Source organism: Pan troglodytes, chromosome 6, assembly GCF_028858775.2.
Source record: "Pan troglodytes isolate AG18354 chromosome 6, NHGRI_mPanTro3-v2.0_pri, whole genome shotgun sequence".
Lineage (NCBI taxonomy): Eukaryota > Metazoa > Chordata > Mammalia > Primates > Hominidae > Pan > Pan troglodytes.
Window position 1 is genome coordinate 144,620,729 of NC_072404.2, and position 13,880 is coordinate 144,634,608.

General features: G+C 39.4%; 1 protein-coding gene across 4 annotated transcripts in view; it reads left to right on the forward strand.

Moving 5' to 3' along the window:
* The window catches only part of AHCYL2 (adenosylhomocysteinase like 2), a 207,798-nt gene that overhangs the window by 41,999 nt on the left and 151,919 nt on the right, over nucleotides 1–13,880 (forward strand). The window contains exon 1 of one of the 4 annotated variants that reach the window (XM_063815590.1): nucleotides 7,370–7,516. The exons of the other annotated variants lie outside the window; for them this stretch is intronic. The gene's annotated coding sequence lies outside the window, so the exon portion shown is untranslated. Of the gene's footprint in view, nucleotides 1–7,369; nucleotides 7,517–13,880 lie in introns of those variants that run through there. 4 annotated transcript variants of the gene reach the window in all.

A 13,880-nucleotide genomic window follows, 5' to 3' on the forward strand; every position in this document is an offset into this window, starting at 1 on the left:
ACAAATAGATTTTAAAGGAAAGATAAACATAAGAAAATGTCAGATAAATTTTTTTTTTTGCCCACTAAACGCAAAATATTTATGTTGTGGAGACATAGTAAATTATGATACATTCATAGAGCATAATACTAAGCAGCCATCAGAAATGATGTTGCACAAGTATGCCTAATGAGAAGGGGAAATGATCATTTTGTTTTAAGTGAAAACAAAAAAAGATTATGAAATCACACAAATAGAAAATCTGAAATTTAACATGAGTGGGGTGTGTGTGTATGTATGAGAGAGAGAGAGAGTAGTACACCCTCCAAGTTATTGAGTTCATTCAAGGGGTGTGTGTGTGTGTGTGTGTGTGTGTGTGTGTGTACACCCTCCAATTTATTGAGTTCAATCAAGGCTTATTAGGTATTTTTTTTTGAGACAGAGTTTCACTCTTGTCGCCCAGGCTGAAGTGCAGTGGCGTGATCTCAGCTCACTGCAAACTCCACCTCCCAGGTTCAAGCGAGTCTCCTGCCTCAGCCTCCCTAGTAGCTGGGATTGTAGGTGCCTGCCACCATGCCTGGCTAATTTTTGTATTTTTAGTAGAGACAGGGTTTCTCCATGTTGTCCAAGCTGGTCTCGAACTCCTGACCTCAAGTCATCTGCCCACCTTGGCCTCCAAAGGTGCTGGGATTACAAGCATGAGCCACTGCGCCCCTCCCCAAGCCTTATTAGATTTGAATGTTAGCGTGAATAGTATATTGAAGGTGGAGGTAAGGCTAGTATTGAAAGTGAAGAGAGAATAATCAGGCTATTGTAATTATCTAAGTAAGAGAGGATAAGGACCTGACCCTAAGATAGGAAGTAGAAAAGAGGGAATCTTGTGGGAGAGATGTTAAGATGATGGAATTGATAGAATTTGGTGACTGACTTCTGTATGTGTGTGGGAGTGGATGCTCTGTGTGATAACAGAGAGATGAGTTTCTAGTCTTATATGATTGGGTAAAGGTCATACTCCTATTTATTTAACAGTACCTATAACATGGGAGTAGAAAGCTCTGAAAATGGCATATGATCTGTTTTAAGAAAAAAGAGGATGAGGGGAAATATTGAGAGAGAGAGAGAGGAAAGTGAGGAATTTCTTTTGACGACTTTTTGGACAAACTTGCTATTTTAGTTCACTCCCTTTTTACTCCTAGTTCTACTAGGAGTAAACGTAGTAGTTTAAACTAGTAATTAGTAATTTAGTAAATTTAAACTAATAATTTCCAAGTCAGAATTTTAACAGTCATGACTGATTTTTAAGCCTCTATGTTATCTTGAGGATCTTGTTTTTACCAGCTATACCTTAAAGAAGCTCAGCTTTGAAAGAGCTTTGTGACATAACCAGGTTTTGGAAAGATCAAGGTATGAAAATGCTGTAACTTTGAAGGCAGCATTAGGGAGTTTGCTTGTGCTTTCTTTTTTTGTTTTTGTTTTAGTTTTTTGAGACGGAGTCTTACTCTGTTGCCCAGGCTGGAGTGCAGTGGCATGATCTCAGCTCACCACAACCTCCATCTCCCGGATTCAAGTGATTCTCTTGCCTCAGCCTCCTGAGTAGCTGGGACTACAGGCACGGGCCACCATACCCGGCTAATTTTTGTATTTTTTTAGTAGAGATGAGGTTTCACTATGTAGGCCAGGCCGGTCTAAGGCCAGATCCTGACCTTAGGATCCACCCGCCTCGGCCTCCCAAAGTGTTGGGATTATAGGCGTGAGCCACTGCACCCGGCCGCTTGTGCTTTCTTGGGAACGACATTAATGCTGTGGTTGAATCTTTCCTTTGTTTAAACAAACCAAAAGTAAGATTTGAAGGCTGCTTGGTGGGCTGAATTTCTCTTTTGGTAGAATGTTTTAGCTTTTTGAAAATAAATAGACCTCTTTACTTTTTAAAAGTAACTTTATTGAGATATAATTTCATACTGCGAAGTTCACTCATTTAAAGCATACAATTCAGTGAGTGATTTTTTTCATATTTACAGAGTGTATAACCATTACTGTAATTTAATTTTGGAACATTTTCATCATCCCAGAAAGAAACCTTGTAGTAATCATTCCCTAGGCAACCACGAATCTATTTTCTCTCTCTGGACGTTTCATATAATTTGCCTATTCTGGACATTTCATATAAATGGGATCATAACCATATGTGTAGACCTTTTGGCTTTCAAAGTTTCTTTTTTTTCTTTTCTTTTTTTCCTAAATGATTCCTGGGTTTTTTTTTTCACTTACTCTGTTGCCCAGTCTGAAGTGTGGTGGCACGATGATGGCCCAGTGCAGCCTCAACCTCCCAGGCTCAAGCCATCCTCCCACATCAGCCTACTGAGTCCTACTGGGACCACCATGGTGTGCACCACCATGCCTAATTTTTTTTTGTTTTTTTTTTGAGACAGAGTCTTGCTCTATTGGCCAGGTTGGAGTGCAGTGGCACAATTTCAGCTCACTGCAACCTCCGCCTCCTGGGTTCAGGTGATTCTCCTGCCTCAGCCTCCTGGGTAGCTGGGATTACGGGCACGCATTACCATGCCTGGCTAATTTTTTTTTTTTATTTTGAGTAGAGATGGGGTTTCACCATGCTAACCAGGCTGGTCTTGAACTCCTGAGCTCGTGATTCACCCACCTCAACCTCTCAAAGTGTTGGGATTATAGGCGGGAGCCACTGTGCCGGTTTTTTGTTGTTGTTGTTGTTGTTGTTGTTGTTTTTTAATAGAGATGGGGGTCTCACTATGTTGCCTAGGCTTGTCTTGAACTCCTCGGCTGAAGCAGCCCTCCTGCCTAAGCCTCTCAAAGTGTAGCCACCATGTCCAGCCCTAAATGAGTTCTTTTTGTATTCCATAATTTTTAGAGTTCACCTTAAATTTTACAGTGTCTATAGATTGATAAATTTGCTTGATACTTAATTCATGCTTATATCCTTCTTATCATTAAATGCATAATATATGTCAAATAAATAATTTGTAATGGATTTTTTATGGACATTAAAATATATTCTTTATTGATATTGTTCCAGTGTCTGACTTTCATTTATAATTTCATATTACCATTTTTGCTCCTATCTACTACTCACTTTCTAGCTAAAGTGTTTATACTTACAGTGATGGAAAGTTTTTGACTCAGGCCTTCCTTATTCCTGCGTATTATTTAATTTTACAGTGTTTGGTAGAAGCAAGGTCAAAAGTTTACTGAAAAGAAAATGAAGCCCATTAGGAAACTATTAGGTATATCTTAATATTTCCTTTCTCAGTTCCTTTAGATCCTTCCTCATTGTATTATCTGGGTAACACTGGTTGAGGGATTCTACCTTCCTAATGTAACGTCAGTTGTGTTTAGAACTGCCTTGACATACGTACCTGCTTGATTGGTGTCCTCTTCTATTAGTCACCAGAGTACAGAGATACTCAGTTCCAATGGTAAAAATAGTATACATTCCCTTTAGTTAGAATCTTCTTAGTGCAAATAACCTTGGACCTATGGGTCCTGTCCATGATAAAAGGCAGACCATTTTTCACTTTTTTCTTTGAGTTTCTTTTCCTGTGACTTCCCCCTCCTTGTTATATGTTTTACATTTGACAAAGGGGGAAAGAACACTCAAGATTCCTAGTCATATGCCAGATAAATATATAATAGACATTATTTTAAATCTATAGCTGAGCTTGTGAAAAAGTAAGGAAAATCCTTAGGGGCAAAAAAATGATGAGGGCATTGAAAATCAGTGGTAAGTACATAAGCTAAAGTTACGGCTGCTCTGGATGACTAAGAGACTTAGTTTTAACAACCACATGGGAATAAGAGACTTTTTTACTCCCTTGCAGAAAGCTAAGTTCCTCAAAGGGTTTCCACATTGAAAAGATGATCTAGAAAAAACATTTGCCCCATGGCATAGAGAAATGTCAAGGAAGTTTGTCCACTCCGTGTGGGCTTTAGGTGAGAAAGGTTTCTCTGAGAATTTGTTACCTGGGGTTGTCTTCACATAGGTTCAGTTTAGAATGTTCCTCTTTTTCTGCAGTCCAGGAAACCCAAAACCAAGAAATTAACATATAAAGTAGTCTTGAATCTGCAACAGTCCTATGGCATCAGGCTGAAGCAAGTGCAAAACTTCTCTATAGGGATATCCTCAATCTAGGCCACACCAAATCTCACAGCTAAAGGTGCTCTAAAAAAAAAAAAGTTCAGGCCGGGCGCGGTGGCTCATGCCTGTAATCCCAGCACTTTGGGAGGCCGAGGCGGGCGGATCACGAGGTCAGGAGATCTAGGCCATCCTGGCTAACACGGTGAAATCCTGTTTCTACTAAAAATACAAAAAATTAGCCGGGCGTGGTGGCGGGCGCCTGTAGTCCCAGCTATTTGGGAGGCTGAGGCAGAAGAATGGCGTGAACCCAAGAGGTGGAGCTTGCAGTGAGCCGAGATGGTGCCACTGCAATCCAGCCTGGGCAACAGAGCGAGACTGTCTCCAAAAAAAAAAAAAAAAAAGAGTTTTAAAATAGACCTTCAAAAAATATAGTCACTGAAACTTAAAATTTGGTGGACAATATCAATGGTAGAATGGATACATTATGGTATATTCATACAACGGAATACTATTAAGCAATGGAAATGAATAAATTGCTGCTATGCATAAGATCATGGCTGAATAACAATAATGTTGAAGGAAGGAAGCCAGATGTAAAATAATATATACTATGTAATTTTATTTATATAAAGCTAAAAACCTGGGTGCGGGTAACATTGGATTTTTGTCCTGGGTGATAGTTACATGGCTGTTTCACTCTGTTATAATTCATTGAATTTATAATTTGTATACTTCCTCCATTTAATAGCAGATAAGGAAAATGTAATAAATGTCATAGAAAAGATAGGATAAATAGAAAGCATAATAAAAGATGGTAGAGATAAATCTAAATGCATCAGTAATCATACTGAACGTAAATGAATTACACTTACTGAAACAAAGAGATTGTTGTAGCATGTTTTCAAGATGGCTGATGTTAGTTCCTTCCCTCCACATGTGCACCACCCCCATCTAGTGGTGGAGTTTATTCCTCTGTTCATACCAAATCTGGGCTGGCCTTAGTGACTTGTTTGGTGAAATGTGGCAGAGATAACATTCTGGGACTTTCAAGGCCAGGTCATGAAAAGTTTTGCAGCTTCCATCTAGGCCTATTTGAACATTCTCTTTTGGATTGCTGTGCTATGGAACATTTAGTCTTGGAACCTAGCTGCCATGCTGTGAGGAGTCCAAGCCAGATGGAGAGGCTCAGCTGAGCTCCTAGCCAACAGCTAGCATCACTTTTCAGCTACGTGAGTTCCAGTTCCAGTAGGCATCATATGGAGAAAAGCCCAGGCCCTAGGCATATGGCTCCCAGTCTAGTTATCCTCAATCAATGGAGCCACCTTACCTGAGGCCCCAGATGTTATAGAGCAGACACGAGCTGTTCCTGCTATACCCTGTCTGAATCAGAATTGTGAGTATAATAAAATGGTTGTAGTTTTATGCCACTAAGCTTTAGGGTAGTTTGTATGATAGATAACTGAAACCAAATTTGGTACCTTGAAATAAGGTGCTGCCAAAACCTACAATTTGCATTGGCTTTGGAATTTGGTGAGGGTTGAAGATGGAGGGACCTTGAGAAGACAGTGAAGGCTTGAATCACAGTGAGAAAAGTGTAATTGGAGGCTGGGAAAAGAGTGAACCTTTGTTATATAGTGATTCAAGGTTTATTGGTACTGCCACATGTGGTTACATAGACCATAGAAAATATATCTAATGACTTCAATGTATCTAAGGAGATTTCTAGGCAGAATGTTGAAAAAATGTTACCTAGTTTTTTCTAAGTATGATAAGGTACAAATTGATAAATGAACTAAAAAATGAACTACTAAGTTTTAAAACAGAACTTAGAGGAAATATTTCTAACCCAGGAATGGTTGTGTTATTATAGAAAATAAAACTTTTTCTCATCTCTAGTTGTTTCAAATGGCCAATGACTTTTATTTTTTTATTATTATTATTATTTTGAGATAGTTTTTCTGTCGCTTAGGCTGGAGTGCAGTGGTGCTCACTGCAACCTCTGCCTCCCGGGATCAAGTGATTCTCCTGCCTCAACCTCCTGAGTAGCTGGGATTACAGGTGCCCGCCATGATGCCCAGCTGTTTTTTTGTATTTTTGGTAGAGACAGGGTTTCACCATATCAGCCAGGCTGGTCTCAAACTCCTGAGCTCAAGTGATCCATCCGCCTTAGCCTCCCAAAGTGCTGGGATTACAGGCATGAGCCACTGCGCCTAGCCTGACCAATGACTTCTAAATAAATGGCTTCAGAGGAAAGATAAAATTCAAGATGCTACCAATAAAACATGGCCTCAAAGTAAAGATCTCAGTGATGCAACTGTAAATCCCTTTGCTAAGACTTTTTTTTTTTTTTTTTTGAGACGGAGTTTCGCTCTTGTTGCCCAGGCTGGAGTGCAATGGCATGATCTTGGCTCACCGCAACCTCTGCCTCCCTGGTTCAAGCGATTCTCCTGCCTCAACCTCCCTAGTATCTGGGATTACAGGCATGCATCACCATGCCTGGCTAATTTTGTATTTTTAGTAGAGACGAGGTTTCTCCATGATGGTCAGGCTCGTCTCGAACTCCCGACCTCAGGTGATCTGCCCACCTCGGCCTCCCAAAGTGCTGGGATTATAGGCATGAGCCACTGCGCCTGGCCGACTTCAGAAAGATTTAAGACAATGCCTCACAAAACCTTTCAGTTAGATAAAGGGATATCTAGAGGTCTTAAGGGAATACTTCTTAGGCTTACTATGTTAAACAATAGGGCTTCTAGGGATCTTAAGCGTGTTTTCTCACAGTAGCCTCACATAAGACTTGCGATAGAAAAGGTGGATGTGGCTTTTGTCTGCTGGAGTGAATCCCAATAAGATTCATAGGAAATCCACAAGATTTTAAAGAAATCATAATAATAAAAGAGGAACAGACAGTAGAAAGTGAAAATAGGCCTTTAGATTTCCAATCATCTATAGGCAGGAAACAAGCTTATAAGGCCACTCCATTGCAAAAATTAACCCATCTCTTATGTAAAAAGAAGGTTAATTCAGAAACTTAGAGGGTGGAGCCAAGGGTTGTGGAGAGTCATTCTCAAGGTGTAGGACTTGGCTGTAATAGAGGAACTGGTGATGTGTGTCTGATTAGATTTCAGAATTGTTACGGGCCAGTAATGTTATGTGTCTCCTGTTCCTTCTCCCTTTTTCCTCACATTTTGAATGAGAGTGTCTATTGTGCTTATCTTAAGTCAGTCTCACTATTGTATGTTTGTATGTTGGGTGTGTGGGAGCAGATAATTTGTTTCTTTAATTCAGATCAGGAGGAACTATACTGCAGTAGCTGTACCTGAGGAACTGCATCTGAGGAGCCTCAACCACATCTGGACCTGATTTAGATATCGAGATTCTGGACATCAAGCTGATGCCATAATGAAATGAGACTTTTGAAGGTCTTAGAAGAGGGTGAGTGTATTTTGCATGTGGGAGGGCCTTGTTGGGGCCAGAGGGTGGTCTGTGGTAGCTTGTCTCCAAAGTGGCCACCACCAATTTCTTCCCTTCTTGCCATTCAGTGGTGGAGTCTATTTCCCTTGTCCCCTTGAATCTGGGCTGGCTTTAGTCACTTGCTTAACCAATAGACTGTAACTTTCTGGGACTTCAGAGGCTAGGTCATGAAAAGCCTTGCGTCTTCTGCCTGTGCCCGTTGGAATCCTCTCTCTTGGACTGCTTGCGCATAGAACCCAGTCACCATGCTGTGAGAATCCCCAGCCAGATGGAGAGGACACATGTAGGCACTGGTTGATAGCCCCATTGAGCTACCAGCAAAGAGCCAGTATCAACTGTCAGCCTTAGGAGTGAGTGAAGGAACCATGTTGAATAATCCAGCCCTAGCAGACACCACCTGGAGAAGAGCCAAGGTTTCAGACTTATGGCCCATGTTAAGACATCTCAGCCATCTTCATCCTTTCAGGGCATCCCACCTGAGTTTCCCAGACATCGTCAATCAGAGACAAGCTGTCTCTGCTGTGCCCTGCCAGAATTTGTGGCCCACAGAATCATGAGAATAATAAAATGATTATTGTTTAACACTACTAAGATTTAGAATAGTTTTTAAATTTAGCCGTAGATAACTGGAACATGGCCAGGCGCAGTGGCTCACACCTCTAATTCCAGAACTTTGGGAGGCTGAGGCGGGCGGGTCACCTGAGGTCAGGAGTTTGAGACCAGCCTGGCCAACATACTGAAACCCAATCTCTACTAAAAATACAAAAATTAGCCAGGCATGGTGGTGTGCACCTGTAATGGTTGCAGGCGCCTGTAATCCCAGCCACTCGGGAGGCTGAGGCAGGAGAATCTCATGAACCCGGGAGGCAGAGGTTGCGGTGAGCTGAGATTGTGCCACTGCACTCCAGCCTGGGTGACACAGCAAGACCTTGTCTCCAAAAAAAAAAAAAAAAAAAAAAAAGATAACTGGAACATTGCCAAACTGAATAGAAAATAATCCAAGTCTATGCAGTTTGTAAGAAATACACCTAAGACATAAGGAATGAGAGAGACTGGAAATAAAGATATGGAAAAATCTATTCCAAAAGAAAGCTGGCATAGCAGGTTAATAGTAGGCAAAACTGATTTGAAGGCAAAAATCATTATTTGCGTTAAAAATTATCAGAAAAAAATTGTAAAGGAAGAATTAAGCAAGAAGCTATAATTCCAAATCAGTATGCATCTTATAGCATGGCCTTAAAATAGATAGATAGAATACAAAATATGTAGATAGAATATAGGAAGAAAATATATAGATACAAATATGAATAAATTTATAAATCTATAAAATGGAAAAATTTAACATGTCTTTTCGAGTAATTGATGGTCAAACAGACAAAAACAACTTGAGAAGATAACAGAAGATTTGAACAACCAACCAACAGGCTTCATTTTTTGGATATGTACCAAGCCCCACACTTAATAGATGAGAATATACATTCTTTTTAGGGAGTTTTAAAAAAATTGAACACACACTGAATTCATAAATCAAGTCTCAACAAAACCAATGAATGGATATTATGCAAACTATTCTCGTACTCAATTCAGTTAAGACTGAAATTGAGCAAAAAGATAACCAAAATAATTTTATATATTTGGAAATTTAAAAGCATACTTCTAAGTAACTCATAGATCAAAGAAAAAATAATAATGGAAATTATAAGTAAAGCCGAATGATAATATAAATACTGTGTATCAGAATTATGGGTTACAACTAAAGCAGCATTTAGAGGGAAATTTATATCATCACAAAGAAGATGAGGGTAAGAAAAACTAATTAAGAACATTAAAAAAGCCAAAGGGAAATTTACAGCCTTACATGCTTATATTAGAAAAAAGACAGAGTTCATTATTTATTAGCCTTAGTATTTGACCGAGAAGTTATTTTTAAAAAGAAATGAATAAAAACCAAGGAAAGTAGAAGGGAAGAATAAAAAAAAAAAACCAGCAGAACTGAATGAAATTGAAAACAGGGTGGGCACAGTGGCTCATGCCTATAATCCCAGCACTTTGGGAGGCTGAGGCAGGCGGATCACTTGAGGTCAGGAGTTCAAGACCAGCCTGGCCAACATGGTGAAATTCCGTCTCTACTAAAAGTATAAAAATGCCGTGCATGGTGGTGGGCACCTGTAATCCCAGCTACTTGGGAGGCTGAGGCATGAGAATTGCTTAAACCTGGAAGGCAGAGGTTGCAGTAAGTTGAGATCATGCCACTGCACTCCAGCCTGGGCAACTGTCTCAAAAAAAAAAAAAAAAGAAAGAAAAAAACCACAAAGATATAAGAGAATTAACAGCAACAAAAGTTGGTTTTCTAAAAAAAACAATTAAAATAAGACAAAGCCCTGCAAAGATTAATCAGCAAGACAGAGTGAAGATACAGATACCACTAAGATTGAACAAGAAGACATATCTACAAATACAGCATAGATTATGAAATAACAAATGTATTATTAACAAATCTATGGTGCTAAATTGTACAGCTTAGATAAAAAGAAGAGCGTTGTGAAAAATATATATAATTTACCAAAATTGACTCAAGGAGGAATACAAACCTGAAGAGACCTATAATCATTAAATATTTTGAATTAATAAGTAAAATACTACCTAATTGAAAAGAGGCACAGATGCAATTTTTACAATAGTTTTATAAAGGGGTATAATTGACAAACAAAAAACTGCAGATATTTAAAGGTTACAACTTGGAAAGTTTTGACACATGTCTAAAACCATGAAACTATTGTTACAATGAAGATAAAGAACATATTTATTACCTCTAAAGTCTCTTTTTTTTTTTTTGAGATAGAGTCTTGCTCTGTCGCCCAGGCTAGATGGAGTGCTGCCACCTTAGCTCACTGCAACCTCCGCCTCCTGGGTTCAAGCAATTCTCCTGCCTCAGCCTCCTGAGTAGCTGGAATTACAGGTGCGCACCACCACACCCGGCTAATTTTTTTGTATTTTTATTGGAGACAGGGTTTTGCCATGTTGCCCAGGCTGGTCTCGAACTCCTGGGCTCAGGCAATCCACCCGCCTCGGCCTCCCAAAGTACTAGGATTACAGGCGTGAGCCACTGCGCCTGGCCTCTCCTGTCTCTACTACCCAGTTTCATCCCTAGGCAATCACCGATCTGCTTCATATAATAATAGAGTCTGCATTTTCTAGGCTTTTAAGTGGAATCAAGTAGTATGTACTCTTTGGGGAGAGGGGAGTGGGGTAGTTCTGGCTTCTTCCACTTACCATCATTATTTCGAGATTTATTTATGTTGTTGATTGATCAAAGGTCTTTTTCATTGCATAGTAGTACCATCGTATGGTTAGACCACATTTGATTTATTCGTTCACCTGTTGACAGCCACTTGGGTTATTTCCAGTTTGAGGCTATTATAAATAATGCTTCTGTGAACATTTATTAGAGATATGTTTTTGTTCCTCGTTGTTAAATATCTGGAAGTGTGATGGTTGGATTATATAACTGTATGGTTTAATTTTTAAGAAACCGCCAAACTGTTTTCCAAAGAGGTTTTGCCGTTTTACATTCCCACCAGGTTTGAATTCCTCCACATCCTCATCAACACTTGGTATGGTCAGTCTTTATTTTTAGCCATTCTGATTAGCATAAAATAGTATTTCATTGTGGTTTTAATGTACTTAAGTGACTAATGCTGAGAATCTTTTCATGTACTTTTTGTCATTTGTATGTCTCTTGTGGTAAAGTGTCTATTTAAATATTTTGACCATTTTATTTTATTTTTTATTTTTTTAGAGATGGGGTCTCCCTGTGTTGCCCAGGCTGGTCTCAAACTCCTGGGTTCAAGTGATCCTCCTCCATCAGTCTCCCAGTGTGTTGGGATTACAGGCGTGAGTCACCACATCCAGCCTCTTTTTACCATTTTTAATTAATTGGGTTGTTTATTTTCTAATTATTGAGTTTTGAGAGTTATTTATATATTCTAGATATAAGTCCTTTATCAGATAGATGATTTGCAAATATTTCCTCCCAGTCTATGGCTTATTTTTTTTATTCTCTTCACAATGCCTTTCGAAAAGCAAAATCTTTGTATTTTCATGAAGCCCAATTTATCAATTTGCTGTTTTATGGCTTGTAGTTTTGGTGTCATATCTAAGAAATCTTTGTCCAACCCAAGATTAGAAGAGCTTTCTCTTACGTTTTCTTCTAGAAGCTTTATAATTCTGGCTTAACATTTTATACCAATGGCCCATTTTGAGTTAATTTTTGTATATGGTACAAGGTTTGTATTGAAGCTCTTTTTTTTTTTTTGCATATGAATATCTAATTGTTGCAGTATCATTTTTTGGTAAGACTGTCTTTTCTCCACTGAATTGCTCTTGCACCTTTGTTGAAAATCAGTTGTCTACGGATGTGTGGGTGTATTTTTGGACTTTCTTCTGTTCCATTGATCTGTTTGTCTAACTTGACACAACTACCACATTATTTTTATAGCTATAGTTTTTGTAAGTCTTAAAAACTGATAGAGGTAGTCCTCCAGCTTTGTATTTCTTTTTCAAAGTTGTTTTGACTCTTCTGCGCCCTTTACATTTCCATGTGAATTTTAGAATCAGTTTGTCAGATTCTACAACAAAGCATCTGGGATTTTTATTGGAATTGTATTGAATCTGCATTTGGAGAGAATTGATAGCTTAACAATATTGAATCTTTTGGCCATGAATGGCATATCTATACCATCTTGTGGACATCTTTTATTTCTCTCAGAAGTGTTTGGTAGTTTTTTTTTTTCCTGCCTCAGCCTCCCGAGTAGCTGGGATTACAGACGCACGCCACCAGACCTGGCTAATTTTTGTATTTTTAGTAGAGATGAGGTTCGCCATGTTGGCCAGGCTGGTCTCACACTCCCAACCTCAGGTGATCCCCCCACCCCAGCTTCCTGGCCAGTGTTTAATAGTTTTCAATAGGTCTTGCATATCTTTTGTCCAATGTATCGATGTTTCATGTTCCATGTTTCATGTTTTTGTTATTACCCTGGAAAGGGGTCCTGATCTAGACCCCAAGAGAGGATTCTTGGTTCTCATGCAAGAAAGAATTTGTGGTGAGTCCACAGAGTGAAATGAATGCAAGTTTAAGAAAGTAAAGGAATAAAAGAATGGCTGCTTCATAAGCAGAGCAGCCCTGAGTGCTGCTGGTTGTCTATTTTTGTGGTTATTTCTTGATCATATATGCTCAACAAGGGGTGGATTATTCATTCATGAGTTTTGCAGGAAAAGGGGAGGCATTTCCCACAACTAAGGGGTCTGCTTCCTTTTAGGGTAACTTCTGATGTTGCCATGGTATTTGTAAACTGTCATGGCACTGGTGGGAGTGTCTTTTAGCATACTAATGCATTATCATTAGCATATAACCAGCAGTGAGGACAACCAGAGGCACCTCTTGGTTTTGGTCAGCTTCTTTACCGCATCCTGTTTTATCAGTGGTGTCTTAGTTACCTGTGTCTTGTGCCAACCTCCTATCTCATCCTGTGACCAAGAATGCCTAGCTTCCTGGGAATGCAGCCCAGCAGGTCTCATTTTACCCAGCCTCTATTTAAGATGGAGTCGCCTTGGTTCTGATGCTTCTGACAATATGGTTGCTTTTTGCTAATATACAGAAATATCAATTGACTTTTATAAATTGATCTTATAGTCTTTAAGTTTGCTAAATACTTTTTTTTTTTTTTTTTTTTTTTTGAGAGAGTCTCGCTCTGTTGCCCAGGCTGGAGTACAGTGGCACGATCTCGGCTCACTGCAACCTCTGCCTCCTTTGTTCAAGCAGTTCTTCTGCCTCAGCCTCCCTAGTAGCTGGGATTGCAGGCGCCCACCACCATGTCCAGCTGATTTTTGTATTTTAGTAGACACGAGGTTTCATCATGTTGGCCAGGCTGGTCTGGAACTCCTGACCTGAAGCAATCCACCTGCCTTGGCCTCCCAAAGTGTTGGGATTACAAGCATGAGCTACCATGCTCGGCCCTAAATTTGCTAAATTCTTGTTTTAGTTCTAGTAGCTTTTTTGTAGATTCCATCAGATTTTCAACTGAGGCAGTTTTTTGTCAACTATGAGTAAAGACAGTTTTACGACTCGCTTTCTAGTCTAGATACTTTTTAAGTTCTTATTTTATTGTACTTTTCAGATGATCCCATACAATGTTGAATAGAAGTGGTGGGAGTAGACACCAATAAGTATGATATTAGCTGCTGTTGTTTTTTTTTTAGATCCCCTTTATCATGTTGAGAAAGTTTCCTTGTATTCCTAGTTTTCTGACAGTTTTCATCAGGAATG